This window comes from Canis aureus, chromosome 26, assembly GCF_053574225.1.
Source record: "Canis aureus isolate CA01 chromosome 26, VMU_Caureus_v.1.0, whole genome shotgun sequence".
Lineage (NCBI taxonomy): Eukaryota > Metazoa > Chordata > Mammalia > Carnivora > Canidae > Canis > Canis aureus.
In genome coordinates, this window is record NC_135636.1 from 40,673,816 (window position 1) to 40,696,713 (window position 22,898).

At 47.6% G+C, this 22,898-nt stretch overlaps 1 long non-coding RNA gene across 5 annotated transcripts; it reads left to right on the forward strand.

Moving 5' to 3' along the window:
- Positions 1-1,525: 1,525 nt before the first annotated feature.
- LOC144298480 (uncharacterized) lies at positions 1,526-22,524 on the forward strand. Of its 5 annotated transcripts, none has more exons than XR_013365420.1 (8): positions 1,526-1,720; positions 3,393-3,428; positions 4,548-4,657; positions 16,927-17,054; positions 17,783-17,821; positions 18,499-18,651; positions 21,573-21,735; positions 22,369-22,524. It is a non-coding gene; the product is annotated as an uncharacterized LOC144298480 (long non-coding RNA). The 5 variants fall into 5 exon arrangements; XR_013365417.1 differs by having other exon boundaries at positions 16,927-17,357; positions 22,369-22,523; XR_013365418.1 differs by lacking the exon at positions 17,783-17,821 and having other exon boundaries at positions 16,927-17,357; positions 22,369-22,523.
- Positions 22,525-22,898: the final 374 nt, after the last annotated feature.

Sequence of the window (22,898 nt, forward strand, 5' to 3'; positions counted from 1 at the left end):
CACATCTCCCATAAGGCTCCGTGTCCCAGGCAGTCACATCGTGGGAGGGGCGGAGGCTTGTTACTGTTTACTCCTCACTCTTTCCAGAAGCTTCCCTGGAGCTCAGCTGGAGTGCTTCCTCCCCTCCCCTCCCGCACCTACTGCTGATATTTACTCTTCCACTGTCTGTTGTGCTAAGTGCACAGCTTGTTTGTGAGATATGCTAATAAAGCCACCAGGTCATCACATTAGCAGTTCCTTGCTGAGACCTCCCTTCTTCGGGGGGCGGCAGGCACCCAAACACAGGCCCCATAGTCAGGCTAGCACAGCTAATGATATGCTTCCAACAGGAAGGCAAGCGGCTTCCTGAGGCTTCCACGGACTTGAAACTGCTGATAGATTCCAGAGGGTAGAACCCACCAGGCTGGCCTGGATGCCGAGAGACACTTTCTGGACCAGCCAGGTTCCCCATCTCCCCGTTTGCCAGAAGGGGATCTGGGGTCCAGAGAGGGGCTGACGTCTCTCATTATGCAGATGAGAAAAGATGATGCATCCATCAGCTCAGGGCTGGAGACCAGGGACCAGGCTTCCTGTCTCCACAGGACAGCTCTCTCTAGGCCCATCTCATCTCTTCCCTGCCAGTAGAGTGACCTTCCTCCCCAGTGTGGAGGGTCATACAGGGACCAGACTCTGTGTGCGACCACAGTGTGCTTAGAAAAGGAGGGCCGTGGCTCTCCCCTCTGTCCACCCAATCCTGCCCACCGACCTACCCTCCTCCTGAAGGAGGTCCACATGCTGCCAGGCCTCGCCCAGAGGCCCATGGTTGGTAGCTTCCAGACTACCTCATGCTTTCCCACCGCCCCATCTCCTTGACCAGCACTCTCTCTGTGTGATCCAGCGCGCACACTCCTGGTGTCTGCGGTTGACAGTTTTCCAGACTGTCCACCCTGTGTGTTCCACTTCCAGCCACAGTGACAGGTCCGACACCGACATCTGCTCAAGTTGGTCCAATGGAAACACACTGGGGATGTCAGCTGGATGGAGAGCGGAAGAGAGGCCCTCCTTCCTCTGGGGTTTCCTGAGAGTGATGCAAGTCTGGAGCATACAGGGAGTTCGAATGGGAAGCCAGCCCAGGTAAAAGGACTACCGGCTAAGATGTGTTGGGTTAAAAGTGACAAACAAATCCACAAAAAAAAAGAATTTATATTAGTTTAATAGAGCTCAGCTCAATCCCCGTACTCTGAGAACTTTGTCAGAATTCTTGCCCCAACTCTCAGCTCGCCTTGCCTCTGCATCAGTTTCTCTATCAAGCCTGACATTTTCTAGAGCGTCAGGGATGGCCTCCCCATCTCGGCCCCTCCAGCCAGACCCTGATGCCAAAGTCCTGGGACTGACTTCATCTGGACCAACCTGGGTCACGTGTGCAACTCTGAATCCATCCTGTAGTCAGGGGAAGGGGCTGCTCTGATTGGTCGGACCTTGATCATGTGATAACTGGGGCTGCCAAGGACCCTGCCCCCCTCTGCCCCCTGAGCCTTTGAACAGTAGGTTGCCTAGCAACCGGGTGCGGGCTCTTTTCCTGCACCCAGGCCTGGGAAAGCCACACCAGGGTCCTGAATGTTGCATTACAGGGATCCTCAGTACTTGCATCTCAGCTGGCTGTGGCTCCTTGGAGCAGAGGACGGCAAGATATCCTTGGTTTAAATCCTGCCAGTGACACTTGCTCACTAAGAGACCTTAGGTAAATGACTCCATGTCTGTCCCCCCTTGGGTAAAATGGAAATAATAATAGCACTTGTCTCAGAGGGTTGTGTGAGGATCGAATCAGGTAATTTGTCATGGGGACTTAGAAGAATACCTCCCTCATAGTTGGAGCTCGGTAAAGAGTTATTATTAACTGGTGTGAGGAGGAGGTGCCCCTTACTACATCTAGTCAGGACCGCCTCCCCACTTTCCCCTTCATTCCCTCCCCTTCCCTCTCTCCTAGGGACCCTGTCCACCCTTCCATTTAGCCTGTGTACCCCTCAATCCCCCTCTCTCCTGTGGCCCCCCACCACCCCTCCATCCCTCCCACCCTGTGATCCCCTCTATTCTCCTCCCCCTCCCCTGTGACCTCCTCTATCCCCCTCCATCTCTCCTCCCCCATCACTCTCTACTCCTCCCTCATCTCCCCTCATCACCCCTTGCTTCCCCATTTCCCTCCCCCACCCCCATCACCCCTTCCATCTTCCAGGTAACAAGAAGGAGCAGATTTCTACTGTGGTTTTCAGGCGCCTGTCACCTACTCACAAAAAGCTCCTTAATGCCTCCTTCGTGGCATCCAGAGTCCAGGTCAGGCTCCCACACTGGTCTACAAGTTCCTCCAGAATCCAGCCCTGCCCATCTCACTTGGGCAACATTGGGCCTTTTATATTTCCAAACATGCCACGCAGAGCTCATCCAACCTCAGGGCCCTTCCTCCTTGCTGCTCCCTCTGCCTGAAGAGTCTCCCTCAGATACCATCATAACTGGCTCCTAGGTTCATATAGGCCCCTTCCCATAGCCACCCCCTCGGAAGGGCCTCTTCTGAGCATCCGATCCAAGGTGGACCACCTCCCTCATTCCCTTTCTGGGCTCGTCAGCCTGTCACTCGAGTCTCTGTGTCTCCTCTCATTATCGAAAATGTTCTTAGTCCCTGTTTGTGTTTTTATTGCCAGTAAGGGGACATTTGGGGCTTGGAGGGCAAAGTCCAGACAAGGCAACTCGAGAAGGAAAGAAGCCGAGGCTTAGGGCCCCTGTTACGGGATGATCGGAGGCTGCTTTCAGAGGGAGAGCTTTGCAGGGCCCCGATGAGCCAGCTGATGGGGTCCGCAGATCCCAGGAGCCGTCTCTGCTTGCTGGCAGCTTTGCTGGTTCATCATGGAGGCTGGATCTGCTCTCCTGCACCTTCATGGTAAACAGGACAAAGCTGGACCCTTCTCCTGGAAAGCAGGAGGCCGCCACCTGGTGCATAATTCACCTGCAGTCAGCAGCCCCAAATGCTGCGCTGGCAAAAAGCAAACAGCCTGCAGAACTGTTTCTTATTTTTAATCTACTCAAAACCAGGGCCTTAAAGCGCTTACTTTTCCATCCTACTAATTTGGGAGGCAATTAGCTGTTGGGTGTTCTTGCCCGCCAGCGCCCGCTCTGCGTGTCTGCTGCTTCAGTGTGTTCATTTCTGCCCAAATAGGCCAGCTGTGAAGAGCTCTGTTAATCTGCTCTTGAACTACAATTTTTAACAAGACTCTTAAATGATAGAGGCATTTGTGCATAAATAGCACATGGTAAGACTCCCCTTGGGACACTAACCTGATTTATTAAAAATTCTGTAACTACCAAGCTTTATATATCAACATCATTAACACAAAAATATATGATCTAATCTCCTCCCGCAGCCCGGCCCTGATGCAGACAGACAGCTCGGATGAAAGGTAAGAACCTGAAAGACACGCCATGAAGGGCAAAAGAAGCCAGTTTTAAATATTTTAAGTGAAGCCCGGCCAGCCAACCAAAATTTGTTTTCTCCGATGTTAGCCCGGGAACATGTGGAGGAAAACAGACACAATTTCTTTCCATGACCAAACGTTCCCACCGTGCCGGGCTCGGGGTGGGGTCACCCTGGCACCTTTCTCTGTCGTTCTCATGGGCAGAAGAGGATCCCCTCCCACCCCCGTGATGGGATTTAAAATTCAGTGCCCAAACCGCCCCGCCTGCCAGATGCTCGGCGTGTCCCGAGTGGCACCCATCACACGGCCCCCTCATGTTTGTCGCTGGGGCCACCTCCCTGCACCACCTGTGCTACTGTTTAATGGGTTTATCTAAATGGACTCACTCATTCAAATTTTAGCCTCAAACCAAGCAATATTGTCTATGAAATCATAGATTTGATGTGCTAGTTATAAATGCTCTTCTTTAAAACTTTAAAAAACAAATAATGAAATAAATTATGCTTGCCAGCATGGAGCACCTGGATGGCTCAGTTGGTTGAGCCTCTGACCCTTGATTTCCGCTCAGGTCATGATCTCAGGGTGGAGGATAGATCAATCACCACCACTCCCATCCCCTCCAGTCCCCCCGCCCCACATTCATCCAGGAGTCTGCTTGCAATTCTCTCTCCTTCTCTCCCTGCCCCTGGCACCCTGATCCCTGTGCTATAAATAAATAAATAAATAAATAAATAAATAAATAAATAAATCCTTTAAAAAAAAATAATGCTTGCCAGCATACCATGCTCTCCTGGTGTGACGGGCAGGGCACCTGGCGTATGCTGAGTTGACTCCATATACCAAGGTTCAGAGCAGACCATGTGGACTAGGACGTGGAGGGTGTCTGTTACTTTGAAAATTCAAAGATGAAGGCTCAGTTTTCCAAGCACAGACACTCAGGTCCAGGAGAGGAGTGTCAGGTGGGAGCAGATGACACACAGTGCCCCCCTCCGGCCACATTCCTCCAGCGCCACCCCTCTGAGAAGACACAAGAGCCAGACCTCAGAAGGATGACTAAGGAGGTGATGTCTTGATGTGTTTTCTTTGTTCTGTTTCTGATGATAGGTTAATCATCTCTGTGTCCCGGAGCCTTTATCAGAGGGAGGGAGAGACACATGCTCCAGACTGAACCGCCAGGCCCACCCTCAGCTTTGGACTGACTGCTCTGCTACCAGGTAATTTCCTCTCCAGCAAATTCCTTACTTTTTCTCATCTGCAGGTATATATGGCATGTCTTTATAGTTACAGGATTTCTTCTAACTGTAAAATTCTGGGACAATTCCAGCATATTCTAAGCCACCAAACCCAGGATGGTGAGGAGGTTAGAGCACGGGCTCTCAGGGTGGAGGTCCTGGCCTTGGGTCCTGACCTTGCTACTCTCTGTGTGACCTTGGGCAAAGGATCCAATGGCTCAGTTTCCCCATCTGCGATACAGGAAGAATCACATGGTTACCGCTTTGGAAGTTGTTCTATTGATTCAGAAAATATATGTAAAGCCTACATGTCAACAGTGCCAGGCGTATGTTAAGCACTTAATCCATGGTCTTGTTTTAGCATCTTTAATGTTGCAGCTCGCAAGTAGAGCATAATCCAGCAATCACAGGCTAAATGTTTTCTACAAACCAGTTTGTTTGGGGTTCATCCTTCCCCCAAAGTATTAGAATACACACACACACACACACACACACACACACATTTAAATTAACTATCACTTGTTTTTTAATTGAAGGATTGTGCATCAGAGCAAACCTCCAGCTGTGCTGAAAAGGTTGGAAGACCTGTCTCTTCTGTCCCTCTTTCTGCATGGAGACAGGGGGAGTATGCAGCGAGGGCTGCCCTGGATGGGACGTTGTCACTAGCGCCCCTCAGGCCCCTCTCTGCCAGTTCTCTAGTCCACGTGACCCCAGCTTGGCCCCTAAAGATGCTGAGTTCACAACTTCAGCCCCAGCTCAATGATTCTGTGAATAGAGCACTCTGCTGTGGCCCAAGGGACATTCCAGATGAGACCCATGGGTGTTTGTCGGGGGAGAGAAGCTGCAGGTCTGGGGTGGTTTCAGAACTGGGGCAGGGCCATCAGTGCAGCCCAGGGATGGGAAAGCACCTGCGTCCTGCTCCGCCCTCCAAACACCAGCGTGGGCCCACCAGGCTGGAATTCCTATGGCAACCCTTGTCTGGCCTTCATCTGATCCTGGAATGTCCCTGGAATGTCCACAGTGTCACCAGATCAGATTGTGAGCCACCTGCCCCATCAATCCGACTGCCCCGTCCCCAGCAGGGGAGGCGAGAGGAAGATCTGGGGATGAGCCGCAGAAGTGGAGGCCACATCTGGGCAGAAGGACTCCATTGTTTCCCGAACAATGACATTTGATTCCTCTCCTGGTGCTGGAATGTGCTCACTGCAGTCAGCTGGCAATGACTAGTCACCCTGGGTGCCCGGGACCTGCTGCTCAGACCACTTTTCCTCCCGATGGAGCAGAGGGGGAGCCACTCCTGGCTCTCGGATGTTACAAAATAAAATCAAATGCTATTGCTGGTTTTAGCTACAAGAAGCCAAGGCTCAAAATTGGTTCCTAAACCCGGTATCAATTAAGCAGATGTCGAAGAGGCAGTGTTGGAATTTCATTAATGAACCTTGAATGGAAAAATCAGAAAAATTATGCAGTAATGTTTTCCCTCTGCCTTCTGCTGGTTCTGGCTGCAGAAGCTTCAGAGAGAACACTGGGATGCGATCGTTCTGAGTGGAGGGTAGATGGCAGAGGGCCTGGGAAAGGGCAGGTCGCGGGCATCACAACGGCCCTGAGCAACCGTTGGGCATTTCTGTTTTCTCTCTGAGAAGCTCTGCCCACAAGTTGTCCTTTCCTGATTGTGTCACTTGTGACTTAATAAGGCTCTGTCTTCAGCAGCAGGATTTTTATCTAATGAGGTGTAGCCTACAAGGCGTGTTTCCAAGTTCGGGGTGTCAGCCCCACAAGAGCCAGTGGACCAGAAACTGCTGCTGGACCGTGTCTGCAGAGCAGCTTAATGTCCACCCTCCCTCCTGCCCCCCCATCTGTTCCTCCTCCCCTGGTCTCCCCATCTCTAACAGGCACCACCATCTGCCCAGCTGCTCAGCCAAAACCTAGGCTTCTCCCCCACTCCCCTGCCACCACTCGTAATCCATCAACAAGCCCTGCAGACCTTCAAACCAGACCTGATCCACCCACGCCCAGACTCCGCGGCACCCCTGTCCTGCCCTTGCCACCATCATCTCCCCCGTGGACCAGGAGTCTCCCTCATTCTTATCTGGCCCTCAGGTCCCTTTATAACCGCAGCCAGAGTGAGCCTTTGAAAACACCAAGCAGATGTTAACTCATCTTGGAACGAGTCAGTAGCTTTCTCTTCTTACAATCAAATCCAAATGCTCTTTCATGGCCTCCTGGGCCCTGCTTGACCTGTCTCCATGCCAGTCCACCCTGGTCTCTCACCTGTCCTCCCCTGCCCCGCGGCATGAATGAGGGAGCAGCAATTGGCCTGGCCTGGGTCACAAACTTAGTATGCGGTCCTTCAGTGTGACATTTAAGAAAATCCTCAAAGGCAAAAAAAAAAAAAAAAATGTTTTTTGCCTTTACATTAGTTTTGGGGTCATCCTTAAGGTCAGCAATCTAAGGGGATCTCTGAGAGGCACCTTATTTCTGCCTGGTGTCGACACTCAGGAAAGTAAGTCATGGAGAAGCAATGCCCGAAATCCTAGGGTTTGGGGACTGTCTACTTAGCTCCAGACAAAAAAGCCACTACTTTGCTGACCCATGGACGTGTGGCCCCAGCATTAGAAGCCCATGACTCACCCTGGAGAAATGTTTTCCCTTTCCTAGTCTCCTTCCTGCTAAGCCATCAAGTAGAAAGTCTCCAGGAGGTACGACTTTATCTTAAACACCTCTCTTCTCACTCTCATTGAATTAAGACGTATCAGCCATCATAGGAAGCAATAACTTGCTAAAGATTAATATGTTTTCACTGTACTTGGTTTTACAACAAACTTCTACTTATTTTTGTGAATATTGGTTTCCTGCTCACAGGACATAAATTTTATTTTAAAACAAAATTAAGCCTAAAAATAAAAAGTCCAATTCAGACAAGTCTCAATAGCAGAGATGGCACTGGGTTATTGCAAAACCGGTGCAATTGCAGGCGGCTGGCTGTTCGTGGAGAACTCTGAGCTACATCGGATGCTCTGCAAGGCAAGGGCTATGAATTATTATCTGAGTGTCCCCAGGCCTGGCCAACTACTAGCCCTGGGGATTTGTCCAGATTGAATAAAGTCAGTACCACCTGTCCACAGATATCTCTGGAAAAGGCCACTATTGCCACAGCCGCTCTTCCAAAGGACACGATGCAAACAAGGGCTGGACCTTCCTGTGTGTGTCTCTCTCTCTGCAGAGAAAGGAAGACTCTACCTATTGAAGGCACCACCCCTATGCCTCCCTCATCATTAGGAAGCAGGATGATTCCCTTTCCTTGCTGTGTCCCATGCCAGCTATCCCAACCAGCCCCAAGGAAAGGGGCACAGCTGTTCACCCACCCTGGGACTGGAAGGAAGCCTGGGATGATCTCAGTCAAGAAGCCTCTGGCCCTGAGAACCATCAAAACTGCCACACAGCTGAACAGAAAACAGCAGATGGCACATTTTCCCCCGACCCCCACCTCTGCATGCAGGCTGTACCCAGCTGTGAGAAAATGTGTTGTTGAACTTTGGGGGGAAGAGCATCATTGACCTGGGTCTGTTTGCAGGCTCAGACGTCCCATCCTCTTGCCCATTCCCCCTGTCTCAGAAGGAGCTTGGCCACCTTCAGAGCCTGGTTCAGCAGCTAGAAAGGAAGTCCTGGCTCTTTGTAATAGGAAAGGCTTTGAGGCACTGATCTAAGAGGGTGGGCTGTAGGGTGGGGGCTGACAGATGCCACAGATGGGAGGGACTTTCAGACACATCCTCTCCCTGAATTCATCTTCAGAAACCCTCAGAGTGCAGAGATCTGTGTGTGCAGACATTGCCAGCAACGCTATTTATAACAGTTGAAAAATAACCTTTCAAATTGGAACCACTCAATATCCTCTACCAGACTGGTTGAACAGTGCAGTGGTTAAGAACATGTGTTCAAATCGTGGCTCTGCTACTCCAATATATCCATAAAATATGCACATATAAATTAATATGTATATATACCTGCCATGTATAAATACACACACACACATACACACACACACACACACACACACAGATACCTTTTCAACCTTCCATGATTTTCCTTGCTCTGCGACCCCATCACACCCAATGCTCCCTTTTTTACTCCAGTATATTCTGCTGGTTTCCATTGAGTCACGAACATAAGATCATAATCCAAGCCTGATATTTAGCTTATTTGAAGCACCGATTGTACAGCAGACATTTGTTGATCCCAAGAGAAAAGTTCTGGTGTTCAGTCACCAACCTAAGTGATTCAGGTAAAAATTCTAAGAGATGTCCCTGCTCCTTTTCTGGGCCTCAACCTCCCAAGCCCACGCTGGGTCCTGCAATTTCTCAATGCCACCGGGCTCTGGCCAGCCCCCATCACCTCTCACCTGATTATCACACTGCCATACTCCACCATCTTCCTGCTTCCCCCCTCACCCTCCACCATTCGTTCTCCACCTGAACACGAAGGGATCTTGCTGGGATTTGAGGCAAGCTGTATCCTCCTCTGTTTAAAACCCCCTAACTCGTGTCTCTCTCTTGGAATAAAGCCTGGCACCTCAGCACAGCCCATGGGCCCCCACATTATGGCATTGCCACCCTCTCTAAGCACAAATCCACTTAGCAAAGTTCTGCCTGGACACAAAAGTCCACCACAGTATCCATGGTCCGGCAGGTGGCTCCAGGTGGCCTATTCTAAACACAACCGTGTTCTTATGTATCAAATTGTCAGTGCAAGTCTGGGGCTCTGATTGCTTCCTGACTGCATATTCTTTTTGAAAACTGCCTTAAAAAATCTATATGCGTGATCATTAATACATATTGTCACATGAGGAGTACCTTGGTTTCATACTAATCATCTATTCTTGGCAGCTAAAAGACTGATTCATGCTTTTAAATAATGAATTCAAAAAGGCTACAGATTTGCAGTTGTATTATCACCACAATTTAAGAGTTGATTGCAAAATCTCACCTAGAAAATCTTAAAAATTTCTGCTAGCAACAATATTCCAAACTCTGTTGTCCTTGACAGTGGACAGGCTAAAGACCCAACCCTCAGCTTATCGATGGCTAGCACTTCTTGCCATGCCCAGAGAGCCTCCAGGATCTGTCTCCTACCTTTCCCTCCAGTCTCATGATCTACCTGCCTTCCCCAGCCTCAGTCAGTTCCAGCCATACCTGCCCTCCTAGTTCTCCTTCAGGATATTTGCACATGCAAAGAGAGTCCCTCTGAAACCTGCCTTTCAGGTGGTGATGTGACAAAAAACATAGAACTTCTTTTTAGGTTTTTTAGGGTTGTTGTTTTTTTTTTTTTTTTTTTTAAGTAGGCTTCATGCTGGGTGTGGAGCCCAGCGTGGGGCTCGAATTCATGACCCCGAGATCAAGACCTGAGCTGAGATCTAAAGTCGGATGCTTAATCAAGCCTGAGCCACCCTTTAGCAGAGAGAAAGCAGTTGTGGAAAGTTGGCAAAGTAGGAGCTAGGGGGCTGATCTCTTGTTTCTTTCAGGATGCAGGAGTAGCATTTTGTTGTTTTATTTCTTTTTCTCCTTGCCTTTACATTCATGGGTCTAAAGGAAAAGAATCATGTGGATATTTACACAAAGGCAGGCCCAACACCAGCACTCAGATAACGATTTGTATAATGTCTCCTGGCATGAACAATGAGTTTCTTTGAACAGTTGAAGCTATAGCAGAGCAAAAATTTAACTTTGCTAAAGTCAAAAGAAAAATATTTGCAATTTGCTTGGTCAATAGACTGGCAGAAAAGCCTTTTGAGATCACTTCTGCAGGTAGAATTTCTCCCCTGGGCCCAGAAGGATGTGCTAGTGGCAGCCTAAGACCCAAGTCAGAAAACCAGCCTGTCTCTGAACCATCCAACCAATTCAACAGACAAATCAGCCCCAGAGAAAGAAAAGCTAAAAGCCCAAACTGGGGGTGGGTGGGTGGTGGGTGGATATTTTTGCTCGTCCTTTTCTCTGTCTGCTCTGTGCATTAGGAGAGTCCCACATCTACAGCCAGGTCATCTGGGCTCCCTTCCCTGTGGCTTTCTGTGTTTGTTCCATAGTAGGAGGCAGAACAAATTATATAGGAGGAGAACGGGGTCAGCAGGTCCCCCTCCCTTGAGGGTTCATGATGTGACAGTGGCCATGATTCTCTCCCAGTGGCCTCAGCTCCTCACCAGCAGCCCTGCCTTAGAGGTATAGCTCTCCCTGGGCTCCCCCGCCCCAGGCCTGGAGCTGGTGAGGGCCCCTCTCTGTTTCTAGTCCCCATGATCCTAGAAAAGTCCCCACTCCCCACTATGCCTCACAGTCCTGATCTATATACTGGGCACAATAATGGCACCTTCCTTGTTGGGTTATTGTAATGATTAAATGAGTGAATGCATAGGAGGTGCCTAGAACAGTGTCTGGTATGTAATAAACCTTCAATAAGGGTTGGCTATTGCTCTTATTCTTTTACTACTGCCATTCCTGTGTTAAGTGCTCTATGTGGTATCTTACTAGAGCCTATGAAGTATACTCTTTACTCAAACTGGTAAAGTGATGACACTCATATATTGTGGTAAATTATGTGTATACCAAAAACAATCACTAAAAAAAAACCTATACAAGGAGATATACTTAAAAACACCACAGATAGGGGCACCTGGGTGACTCAGTGGTTGAGCATCTGCCTTTGTCTCAGGATGTGATCCTGGGGTCCTGATGTTGAGCCCCACATCAGGTTCCCTGCATGGACCTGCTTCTCCCTCTGCCTGTGTCTCTGCCTCTCTCTGTGTGTCTCTCGTGGGAGAATAAATAAAATCTTTAAAAAACAAACAAACAAAAATCAAACAAACAAACAAAAAAACCTCCAACACCATAGATAAATCAAAATGGAATGTTAAAAATTGTTCAAATAACCTACAGAAAGCCAAGACAAAACAAAACACCAGAAAGAACAAAAAAAAATAAAATGACAGACTTAAACCCTAACATACCATTAATTACATTAAATGCAGATGGTCTAAATACACCAAGGGAAACACAGAATTTGGCAGACTGAATTTAAGAACATGTCCAATTACATGCTGTCTACAAGAAACTCATTTCTGCACAGGCAGAAAGAAACCAGTATCAGAAGAAAGCTCTCGGAATTTGAGAAAGGAAAAACAAATACTGGATTGTGCAAAATTAGGTGTGAGTTTAAAAGACTGTTCTTCACTTCATGAGCTTCTTAAACTGTATAGGATGGCGGAAGCAAACATAATTGCATCGTGTGATGGGATGCTTGAGGTGTGAAGGGTAACACTTCAGGGAATCAGTTGCATTTTTTAAAAGATTTATTTATTTGAAGGGGGGTGTTCAGGGGGAGAAAATCTCAAGCAGACTCCCTGCTGAGCACAGAGCCGGACTCGGGGCTCGATCTCATGACCCTAAGATCACGAACTCAGTTGAACTCAGGAGTTGCACACTTAACCAACTGACCCACCCAGGCCCCCCTGGCCAATTGCCCTTGACAAGTGGGAAGGATCAAGGACCTTAAATATCAGGAAGACTTCAATACTTCCCTCTAAGTGTTAAAACATGGTAGCAGTCGTGTTGATCAGTTATATGCATACCAAACACTAAATTACCACTGAGAAAAAGATATAAAACAATGTGCTCTAAAATGTTATAAGTAATCACAACAGAATTACAAAAAGGACTCGGAAACCACAGGAGGGGAAGAGAAACAGAGGGAGTAAATTGAGAATAATAATAAAATTGCAGTCTTTAGCCCTAACTGATCAATAATTATTTTAAAATGCCAATGGTCTAAATAGACTAATTAAAAGAGAGAGACTGGCAGGTTGGATTGAAAAAAACAACCCAATTATATGTTGTCTGTAAGAAACTCACTTCACTCACTCACTCACTTCAAACATAATGACACAGGTGAGCCGCAGGTAAAAGAATGGATGAGGGCAGCCCGGGTGGTTCAGCAGGTTTAGCGCTGCCTTCGGTCCAGGACCTGATTCTAGAGACCCGGGATCGAGTCCCACGTCAGGCTCCCTGCATGGAGCCTGCTTCTCCCTCTGCCTGTGTCTCTGCCTCTGTGTGTGTGTGTGTCTCATGAATAAATAAATAAAATCTTTAAAAAAAATAAAAGAAAAGAATGGATGAAATTGTGTCGTGCAAACATTAACTTAATAAAAGCAGGAGGGGATGTATTGATATCAGATTAAGTATACTTGATTGCAAAGAAAATGACTAGGGACAACGAGGGCCATTGTGTAATCATAGAAGGACCATTCTCCCAAGAAGATATAGCGAACCTAAACATGTGCGCACCAAACAACAGAGCCTCAAATCACAGGAGGCAGAAACTGATGGAGCTGAAAGAAGAAACAGATAAATCCACAATTATAGGTGGAGACTTCAGCGCCTAACTTATCAGGATTTGACACCTTCTATCAGTAATTGACACACCTGGAAGCCTGATCTTGCAGCCAGGAATCAGTTAAGGATACAGTTAAACTGAACATCACCATAAATCAACCGGATCTAACTGACATTTATAGACTACTTCATCATCAACAACAGAATACACATCCTTCCCCAGCTCATAATGGAACATTTGCCAAGAGAGACCATATCCTGGTTCATAAAGCAAACGCTAACAAGTGGAAAATAATTCAGATCACGAAGAGGATGTTCTTTCACCATAATGAAATCAAACTAAAAATCAGTAACAGAAAGACAGCAGGAAACTCTTCAAACACATGAATATTACACAGCACACCTCTATGTAACCCACGAGTCAAAGAGGAAATCTCAAAGGACATTTTAAAAATACATAGAATTGAATGAAAATGAAAATAAAACATATCAACACATGTGAGATGCAGCTGAAGTCATGCCGGAGAGGAATTTAGAGTGCTAAAATGCTCACGCTGGGGGAAAAAAGGTGAGATATCAAATCAGTAATCTCAGCTTCTACCTATGAAACTAGATAAAGAAGAGCAAAGTAAATCCAAAGTGAGCAGAAGGAGGGACCAAATGAAGATAAAAGCAGGAATCAGTGAAATTGAAAACAGACAGAATAGAAAAAAATCAATGAAACAAAGAACAGTTTCTTTGAAAAAGATCAATAAAATCGACAAGATTCTAGCAAGACTGACAAAGATAAAAAGAGAGAAAAAAAATCAAATCACCATGCCCTGAATAAAACACTACAGATCATATAGCCAGTAAAAGCATAATAAAGGACTGCTGTGAATGACTTTACACTCGTAGATTCCATATATTAGAAAAAAACAGACCAATTCTTCAAAAACCAAAAACTACCAAACTCAATCAAGATGAAGTAGACAACATGAACAGTCCTGAACTATGTAAGAAATTACATTTGTCATTTGAAAGCTCCTGAAGAAGCTCCCGAAGAAGTCGCCAGACGCAGAATTTTCCACTGGAGAATTTTATCCAACACTTAAAATATTTAAAACATCCAACATTTAAAAAAAATTAACAGCAACTTTATACAATCTCTTCTAGAAAACAGATAAAGGAACACTTCCAAGCAGAGGCTTTGTTCTTTGCTTCTTGGGTTTTTCATTTTTCTATTACACACTTGTTAACTTTTAAAAAAGTAAATTTAATTTTAAAAACCTAAAAAAAATGATCAGCTTCATGAAATGATACTGATACCAAAGCCCGACAAAAACAGTACAAAAATAGGAAACTGCAGACCTCTTTTGTGAATTTAGACACAAGAATTTTCCAATTTATTAGCAAACTGAATCCAATAACGTATAAGGGAATTATATAACGTGACTCAGTGGGATTTAACTCCAGATATGCAAGACTGGTTCAATATTAAAAAATCCATCAATATAATCCACCATATCAACAGGCTAAGAAAGAAAAAGAAAATCATTTTAACGGATGCAGAAAAAAGTATCCATTCATGAAAAAATGCTCAGCAAACTAGGAACAGAGGGTAACTTTCTTTGTCTCACAGAGAACATCTACAAAAAAGCTACAGCTAACAATGTACTTAATGGTGAAAGACTGAATGCTTTGTCTCTAAGACCAGGAAGAAGGCAAGAATGTCCATTTTCACCACTTTTATATACCTTAATACTGGAACTTCTAGACAGTGCCATAAAATAAAGAGAAAGAAAGAAGAAAGAAGAAAGAAAAAAAGAAAGAAAGAAAGAAAGAAAACAGAAGAAATGAAAATGTCTGTATTTGAAAATAACACAATTGCTTACAGAGAAAATCCCAAAGAACCTACCCCCAGAAGTTCCTAGAACTAGTGAGTTCAGCAAGGTTGCAGGATGCAAGATCAAAACACAAAAGCCAATCGATCGCATTTCCTTATACCTAACAATGAACAAATGGGAACTGAAATTTAAATTGCAATGCCACTTATAATTGCTCCAAATACAATGAAGTACTTAGATGCAAAAATTAACAAAACATGTACAAGATCTATATGCTGAAAACGACAAAATGCTAATGAAAGAAATTCAAGAGCTAAATAGAAAGACCTTGTTGGTGGATTGGAAAACTCAACAGAGCAAAATGTCAGTTCTCTCCCAACAGATCTTCATGTTAAAATTTTTTTTTAAAGATTTATTTATTTTATTTATTTATGAGAGAGAGAGAGAGAGAGAGAGAGAGAGAGGCAGAGACACAGGAGGAGGGAGAAGCAGGCTCCATGCCGGCCCGACGTGGGACTCGATCCCGGGACTCCAGGACCGCGCCGTGGGCCAAAGGCAGGCGCTAAACCACTGAGTCACCCAGGGATCCCCTGATCTTCACGTTAAACACATCTTGAGTTAAAATCCCAAGGTCTCCGTAGGCACAGACAAGCCACTGCCGATGCCGCCAGGGGAGGGAAGCTCCCACCTGGCTTCCTCCTGGTAGGGGCCAGAGTAGCTCTCTGCCATGGGGGAAGTGTCGGAAGACCGTGGGCCTCGTTCACCTTCTACTGCTGGATGCAGATTGGGGGGGATACCTGGTCTAAGTTACCCTCTGCTCTTGGGTGGAGGGTCACGAGATGCCAGGCTGGCTGGTGCTCCCAGGGTGAGCTGAAGGGCCTGCAGGCTGCAGGTGAGTATGGGGTTTGGAGTGGGTCAACCCCCACCCCACTGGGGGTGCTGCCGCTGACAGAATTAACCCACCCCTGCCACTTGGTGGGTCTCCACCCGGCCTTCCATTTCCTATTCCATTGATTGGATTGTTTTGTTTCTGTCTATGCCTTTGGTGGCTTTGGGTCGCAGGCCTCTGCAGAGCCCCACGAAGGACACACGTGAAGTAAAGGAAAACTCTGGTAACTCACACGAGGTTCTGTTATTCCAGTCCTGAGGTTGCTAGCTGGTTCCTCTTCTTTCTGAGTCTTTTAGGATTGTAGGATTATAGCGTTGTTTGCACAGGATTGTCGAATTTAAGATACAAATTATTTCCAGGGTATTTTGTTGGATTTAGAGGGGGAGAGGAGGGGAAAATGACTCTACACCATCTTGTCCCAGAACTGCAGGACAGTTTCTTTTAAAACTAAAAGTGGAGTTGCCACAGCCCCAACCATCACATCCTTGAGCATTTATCCAGATGGTATTCACATGAACAATTTGTACCTGAAATTTCACAGCAACTTGATTTATAACAGCCTCAAACTACCCAAAAGTCCTTCAGCGGGTGAGTGGTTTAGACGTAGGATATCCACACCACAGAATATGCCAACAATATGAAGGAGAAGCTATTGAGAAACACAACTTGGATGAACCTCGAGGGAATTTTACAGTGAAAAAAAAAAAAAAACCAGTCTCGAAATGCTGCAGGTTGTATTTACACAGCATTGTTGAAATAAAAGAATTATAGAGATGGCAATCCGTTAGGGGTTGCCAGGGGTTAGGGGTGGGTGGGTGTAGCTACACTGGGTAGCACAAGGGTCCTTCTGGCAACCGAGCACTTCCATACCTTGAGTGTGGTAGTGGTTGCACAAAGCCACACGCGTGATAAAATTGCATGGAACCACAGACACGCACGTACACACACAAATGAGTGTGTACATAACCGGTGAAGTCTGAATAAACCTTGTGGATTGTATCAATATCAATTTCCTGATTCAAGATGTTACCCTCAGGGGAGGCTCACAGAAGCCCCTTAAGCAATTCTCTGCCCGCTGCCCGTAAATCTAAAGTATTTCAAAGTAAAAAGTTGCTAAAAACAAACAAAATTATGAATTTCTAACTAATAATATTTCCTTGAAAGTCCTCTCTCTCTCTCCAGGTCACTGTAAAGGCCTATTAGCACCAGCCTGAAACCATCTAACCATCTGAGGTTCTACAAGAGCTAGCAGAGGGTGGAAAAACATAACTTCTCAGCTGCCTCATTCACCGGTGTTTAATGTGGTCGCTCAACTACCCCAACTAATGGAGAGGATCCTCTAGGGGCTTCGTTTATCAGTATCCCTGCCCCACCCTCTGGGAATCATTGTGGGGTGCTTGGCACTTCAAACAGATACAAAGGAACCACCGCAAAGTGGGGATTCCTGATGCCTTCAAACATAAGCCATTTTCATTTTGTCGAATAATGAGATGCTATGGAGGTAATTTTCCCAAATGCTCTACAATTGGCAACCAAACCAGCCACCGGGAATCCTCTGTGGTGGCTTCGCAGCTCCGCACCACCCAGATCGCTGGGTAAGGGTTCCATGTGCCTCACACCCGGGTAGATGCACAAACACACGTTTATGCGCACACACAGGACACAGAGACACTGTCCTCCAGACTAGGCATTTTACAGTTAACTCGTGGATCTGCTATTATGTTTAAGGAAAAGTCCTGAATTCAAATAAAACATGTCCATGTGTGTATGTATATATGTATATGCCCGTGGGTGTATATACACACCCTTACCCACTCACTCCTCGGCATTGGCAGTTATGCCAACACTGTGTATTTTTGTACGTGAGCTTGGCCCCAGGAAGCCAGATCCTTCATGTGCAAACAAATGTGCAATGAGCCTGGTATCAGCCAAGCCTGCCAGGGGTGCCCTTCGAGATGCTTAGTAGAACCCTAAGTCACACCCCCAGACAGGCTGTTTTGAGGAGTGTTCTCTCCTCCAGGATTAGGACAAGCAAAGCTGGGAGAACCTGTCTGACAAGGTGAGTGGCCTCTGTCCTCCCACCCCCTTTACACAGGTAGGAATGGCTTTCATTTAATTAAAGCCCTCCAGTGGTTCTGTGATGGGTAGCGGAGATGCAGTAAGAAACCCCCTTCACTATTAACCACGAGATGAGAGTGACTCTTGCTGCTCTGGGGAGAGACGCTGGTGTCCTCCAGGGAAAGCCCATCCTACCTGCTTCTCTGTCCCCAGAGCACCCACTTAAGAGCAGCCTCCCCTTTACTGCCCCAAAGGAAGGGAGGCTGGCACTGAGGGGCAGAGGCTGGGACAGATGGAGGGGGCCGGGGTGGACACCCGGGCATGCACAGATGTGCAAATACCCAGATTCAAGCGTAAGCTGAATGTAATTACTTGGTTAATTAAATATTGACTTTTAACTCAAAAAGTCATTAAAACAAGCTGCAGAAAAGACTGTCCTGAGCATAGAGGGGGCAGGGAAAGAATCAGAACTTTCAGGAAGGGAAAGAGGTAGAAGGCAATTGTCAGCAGGAAAGTCTGCACTTGTCCTACTCTGCACAGGTGCCTACTGTATGCGGGGCAGGGGGGGCGGTCTTCAATCTCCAGGCGGGTTGGACAGAGGCCACTGTCCAAAACTAGGATATTCAGGGAGGGATCTCCTTACATTCTTCCACCCTAAGATCCCATTGCTTTTCCCAGCTGTCCTCCAAGTGGACCAAGAGTTTCTGGTATATAGGAACTGGACACTGTTCATATGAGTTTTCCCGAATCACAATACAACATCCGGCAAGGGGAGGCGCTCCAGAAATGCTTACAGAAGGAACACATGAGCTCTTGTTCAAGCATTGACACGTGAGCATGGATTTGTACGTAGGTGCCTTTGTGCACGTGTGTGTGCAAGCACATGTGCGTGTCCTCACTATAGGCAGACGCTATGGATCCGGTTTCAGGTGAGGACTTCACTCACCAGCTCAGAGGCTCCCAGAGTCAAAGGTCTGCAAAGCGCCCTCTGGCCACATCTCACTCCCCTAATTCACAACAAACTCCCTGGTCCTCTGGGTCTGAGGCCTCAGCCTGACTTTTCCAGCTCCCTTCCAGGCAGGAGGGGGCTCAGTGTGTGCCTGGGAGACGAGGGGGGACTCAGGGGCTCAGATGTCCCCCAGCCTGGGAAGTCGCTCAGCCACTGAGCCAGGGCCCCAGTGGGGTCCCAGTGTGATTTTCGGGACCCTCTGGCCTCCTGACAGTCCAGCCCCGGCCCGTCTCCAACCCCATGGCCCGGGACAGCCTCTCCTCTCCTGTCCCTCGCCACCCTGATGGCACCCCTCTCTGTGAGCGTCCTGGCTGGATAATCGGGCTTTTCAGGCTCCTCCTGCCAGTCCTGACTCCCCCCGCCTCGCTGGTCTAACCTCGCGGGGACCTTTCTGTTGACACCCACACGCCTCATTTCATCCTTCCGGGAGTTCCTTGGCGGCCCTCTGCGCACAAGGCCTGGCCGGCTCTACCCCCCTCGCAAAGCCAGAATGCTGCTTTATTTCCGGAACTCCTATACAACAATTAAAAAAAAGAAGAATCATTCCTGCTGTGTTTATCTCCATCAAGAGCTGAAATATAACCTGAACCATTTTTATCTGAGCACTTTCTGGCTGAGTTTGGGTTGAAGCTGAGGGGATTTATGAGATTGTAAAAGTCATGCTTTCAGCAAGTCGAACAAATCAGTGTGTGAAGGAGAAACCATTGAAAGTGGGGAAAATGACTGCGGCTTGGCCTGGGCTTGGAAGATCCAGAAAAGGCGGCACAGAGCTGGAGCAAGGGGACTTTAAGAGTCACAACGTCGGGCCAAAACTTGCAAAAGACAGCACAGTCACTCTCAGGGGTAGGGGCCAAACACCTCACCTCTGGAGCAGGAAAAGCGATGCACGTGTTCTCGAATAGAAATTCCAGCAGCATCCAGAACCCTGCACTCTCGCGGCTAGCTCCGCCTGAACTTTCTTAGACACAAGCCATCTTGTATGTAGGATTGTAATTGCATTAGGGGGAAAAAAAAGGTTTGTACGTCTTGAGAAGTTATGATACTGAAACATAGCACCATAAACCCCCATTAAGTCAGAAGAAAGATAATTGCGTTTCCTGCAGCCTCCCTGGGCTGGCCCGCTGACACGGAGATAGATTCACCCCGGCGAAGCGGGGCTCATCTCTGTAGCTCGGTACCCATTTCCCCTCTTAATTACACGTAACTGCGGAAGTCTAATTTATCCGGGCGCCCGGAGCCCAACAGAGCATCCCCGCGGAGGGAGGGTGACGCTGGGAAGCAGGAGATTGCAAACCGCGAGCTGTTTTATGTGTGACCTCCCACGGCGGCGGTGGCGACACTAAATTCTCACTCTTAGGATCTCAGGGCCATGACCAGTTAGGACACTGCTCTGAGAACACAGATAAAGGTGGCAATTTGTCTGTCTGCTTTATGGTCCATCAGTAATTCTCTTTTGGGGGAGCGATGGAGGCAGATTGAACACGCAGCTCTCAGCTTGTGATGGAACAGGTGCCCCCAAGGAGCATTTGTGCGCATGGGGTCGTGTGTCACCCCGTGCACGCCCTGGGCAGCCCCACTGCAAATCTCTGTGGGTCCTCGCTGGGGGACTGTGTTCTAAAGGTTTGAGAAGCGGGTCCACTTGACAATAAGTGTGATTCAACTTAGGTCTCTCTGTGACTGCGGAGCTTGTTTGACCATCACCTTTCAGAAAACTCACTTGCGAGCTCATTAACGTGGCTGCTGATTTAATAAAAGAACAGAGCAGCCCCGAAGCTGGGGCTCTAACCAACCCGGCTCTGTGTCCCTGGCCGGCGACTCCTTTGCCGACCTCCCCGGGCCTCAGCGTCCTCATCTCAAGAACGGGAATGGTATCAAGGCTATTGCGCGGCTGTCATGTGCATTAAGTGAAGTTGACGTGAGTGCAGATGTACCGCAGAGGCCAGTTCTGATCCTCCGATGTCGCTTCAGAGCAGGAAGACGGATCTCCCCCGTGGGGACACATTGAAAGGGAAGCCACATGTAAGATCTTTCAGAGGATGCTTTGATTTGGGGTTCTCAGAACTCAAAGCTGCCTTGGAGATCTCTGATGAGACTCCCGCTCATGGATTCATTCGTCTGACAGATATTACTAAGTTAAGCACCAAGTCATAAACAAACACAGGGACTGTAAATAGGACATGGCCTCTGCCTCGAGGCTAGTGCTGAAGCAGGTATAACAAGTGAGCACGGCCAAGTTGGTGTCGGACTGCTGGCTGCTTACCTCTCCTTTGCTGATAGAAATGGGATCTGTTTGGGAAGCAAAGCGTCCAACTCAAGGGGACAGATCAACCCTGCCAATCATGACAATCCCACCAGTGGGCATTTAACCACTTCTGGCCAATGAGCTGGGAGGGCCCCTCGGCTGGGGGCTTCTGGGAAATGTTTTTCTCCCAGAAAACTAGAGGGCCCCCTTCTGGTTTCTATTCAGAGCCACAGCTGGAAAGAACATAACCCCGAAGCTTGCAAAGGACAGAAGCCAGAGTAGCAGCAAGTGCATGACTTTTCTAGATCCCAACAGGGCAGTTAACAGTCTCAAAGCCTAAGGAGAGAGAGGCGCCTGCAGGGAGAGAGGACTGTCTTACCTGGGCTGGATGTAGCCAGAACTAGCAGGAAGCGTTCAGCTGGGGCAGTGGTTCTAACCAGGGGGTGATTTTGTCCCCCAGGGGGCATCTGGCCTTGTCTGAGAACATTATTGTCACAACAGGACTGGAAGAGCTACTGTCACGTAGGGGGTGGAGGCCAGGGAGGCTGCTAAACATCCCACGATGCACTAGACAGCTCCCACAGCAGACGGTGAGCCAGCTTGGATTGCCACTAGTGTCAAGGTCGAGAAAAGTTGAAATGAACCACCATTGCCTCTCGGCCAGGTAACAGTATTAGGGCCCTAACTGGTCCCCTGGGCTTCTACAGCCTCTTCTCCATACAGCAGCCAGAAGTGAATGATAACCCGATCATACCATTGCTCTACTTGAAACCCTCCAATGGTGCTCATCTCCAGGCTTCATGTGTCTACACAAACCCTGGAGTTGGCTCCCCCTCGTTCTCCAATCCAGCCTTACTGGTCTCACTGCAAGAACATTCCCACCCCAGGGCCTTTGCACTTGCTTCCTCTGCCCAGGATGTTCTTTTCCCTCCCAAGTCTTATCACCACATTTCATCCCTGTCTCTGTTCAAGTGTCTCATCTTCAGAGAGGAGATACAAAATCCCCAAATCCCAACCTCAGCACCAGTAAAACTCACTGGAATGTTTTAAGCAGAGATGTAAAAATATTTAAGTAATGGTTTTTAAAAAGACTGGCCTCTGTAAGGCAAAGATGCAAGAGTGGAAGCAGGAAGAGCAGTTAGGAGGCCATGGGCATAGACAGTGGCTTGGACTGGGATGGTAGGGCTGGAGGTCATACGCAGAGGTAGAACCTGGACATCTTTAAATGATTTCTTTAAAAAACATAAACAGAATTTTCTGATGAAGTAAAAGATTTTTCTCAATTCCCCTCCCACAGACAATAGAAGATGTGGCCTTGGAGGACTTTGATCTGCCCTCCCAGACTCCTCATAGCCTCTGAATAAACCACCCCCGAATACAAGTAAAAGCTAAGCAAAATCCGTGTGCCTTAGCAGCCTCACCGTCCCAACCAGCCCTTCAGCTCACTGCACCGAGACATAGACACACACATAATAATGGATAAAAACTCGATTTACCAATAATCAAAAGATAAGGTAAAAGCAAGGACACTTAGAACCATGAAGCTGGAATTTGAAATAACAACACAGAGAGGCTGTCTTCCGAGTAGGAAGAGTGAACATGCTCAGAAGCCGGAGATTGGGAGGGTTTGGGGGGCAAAGTCACTTCGCTGGCATCCTGGGCCGTGCACGCAGACTGTAAGAAGTTCACGGGCAAGCCTCTGCATCCTCCTTCTGCTCATCCTGAGATCAAACCAGGCAGCCTTCGGCTCTGGCTTTGATTAGCTATGTGTGGCTCGGCTGGCTGGGACTCATGCAATAGAGATGAATGGAAAATGAGGCTCTTAAT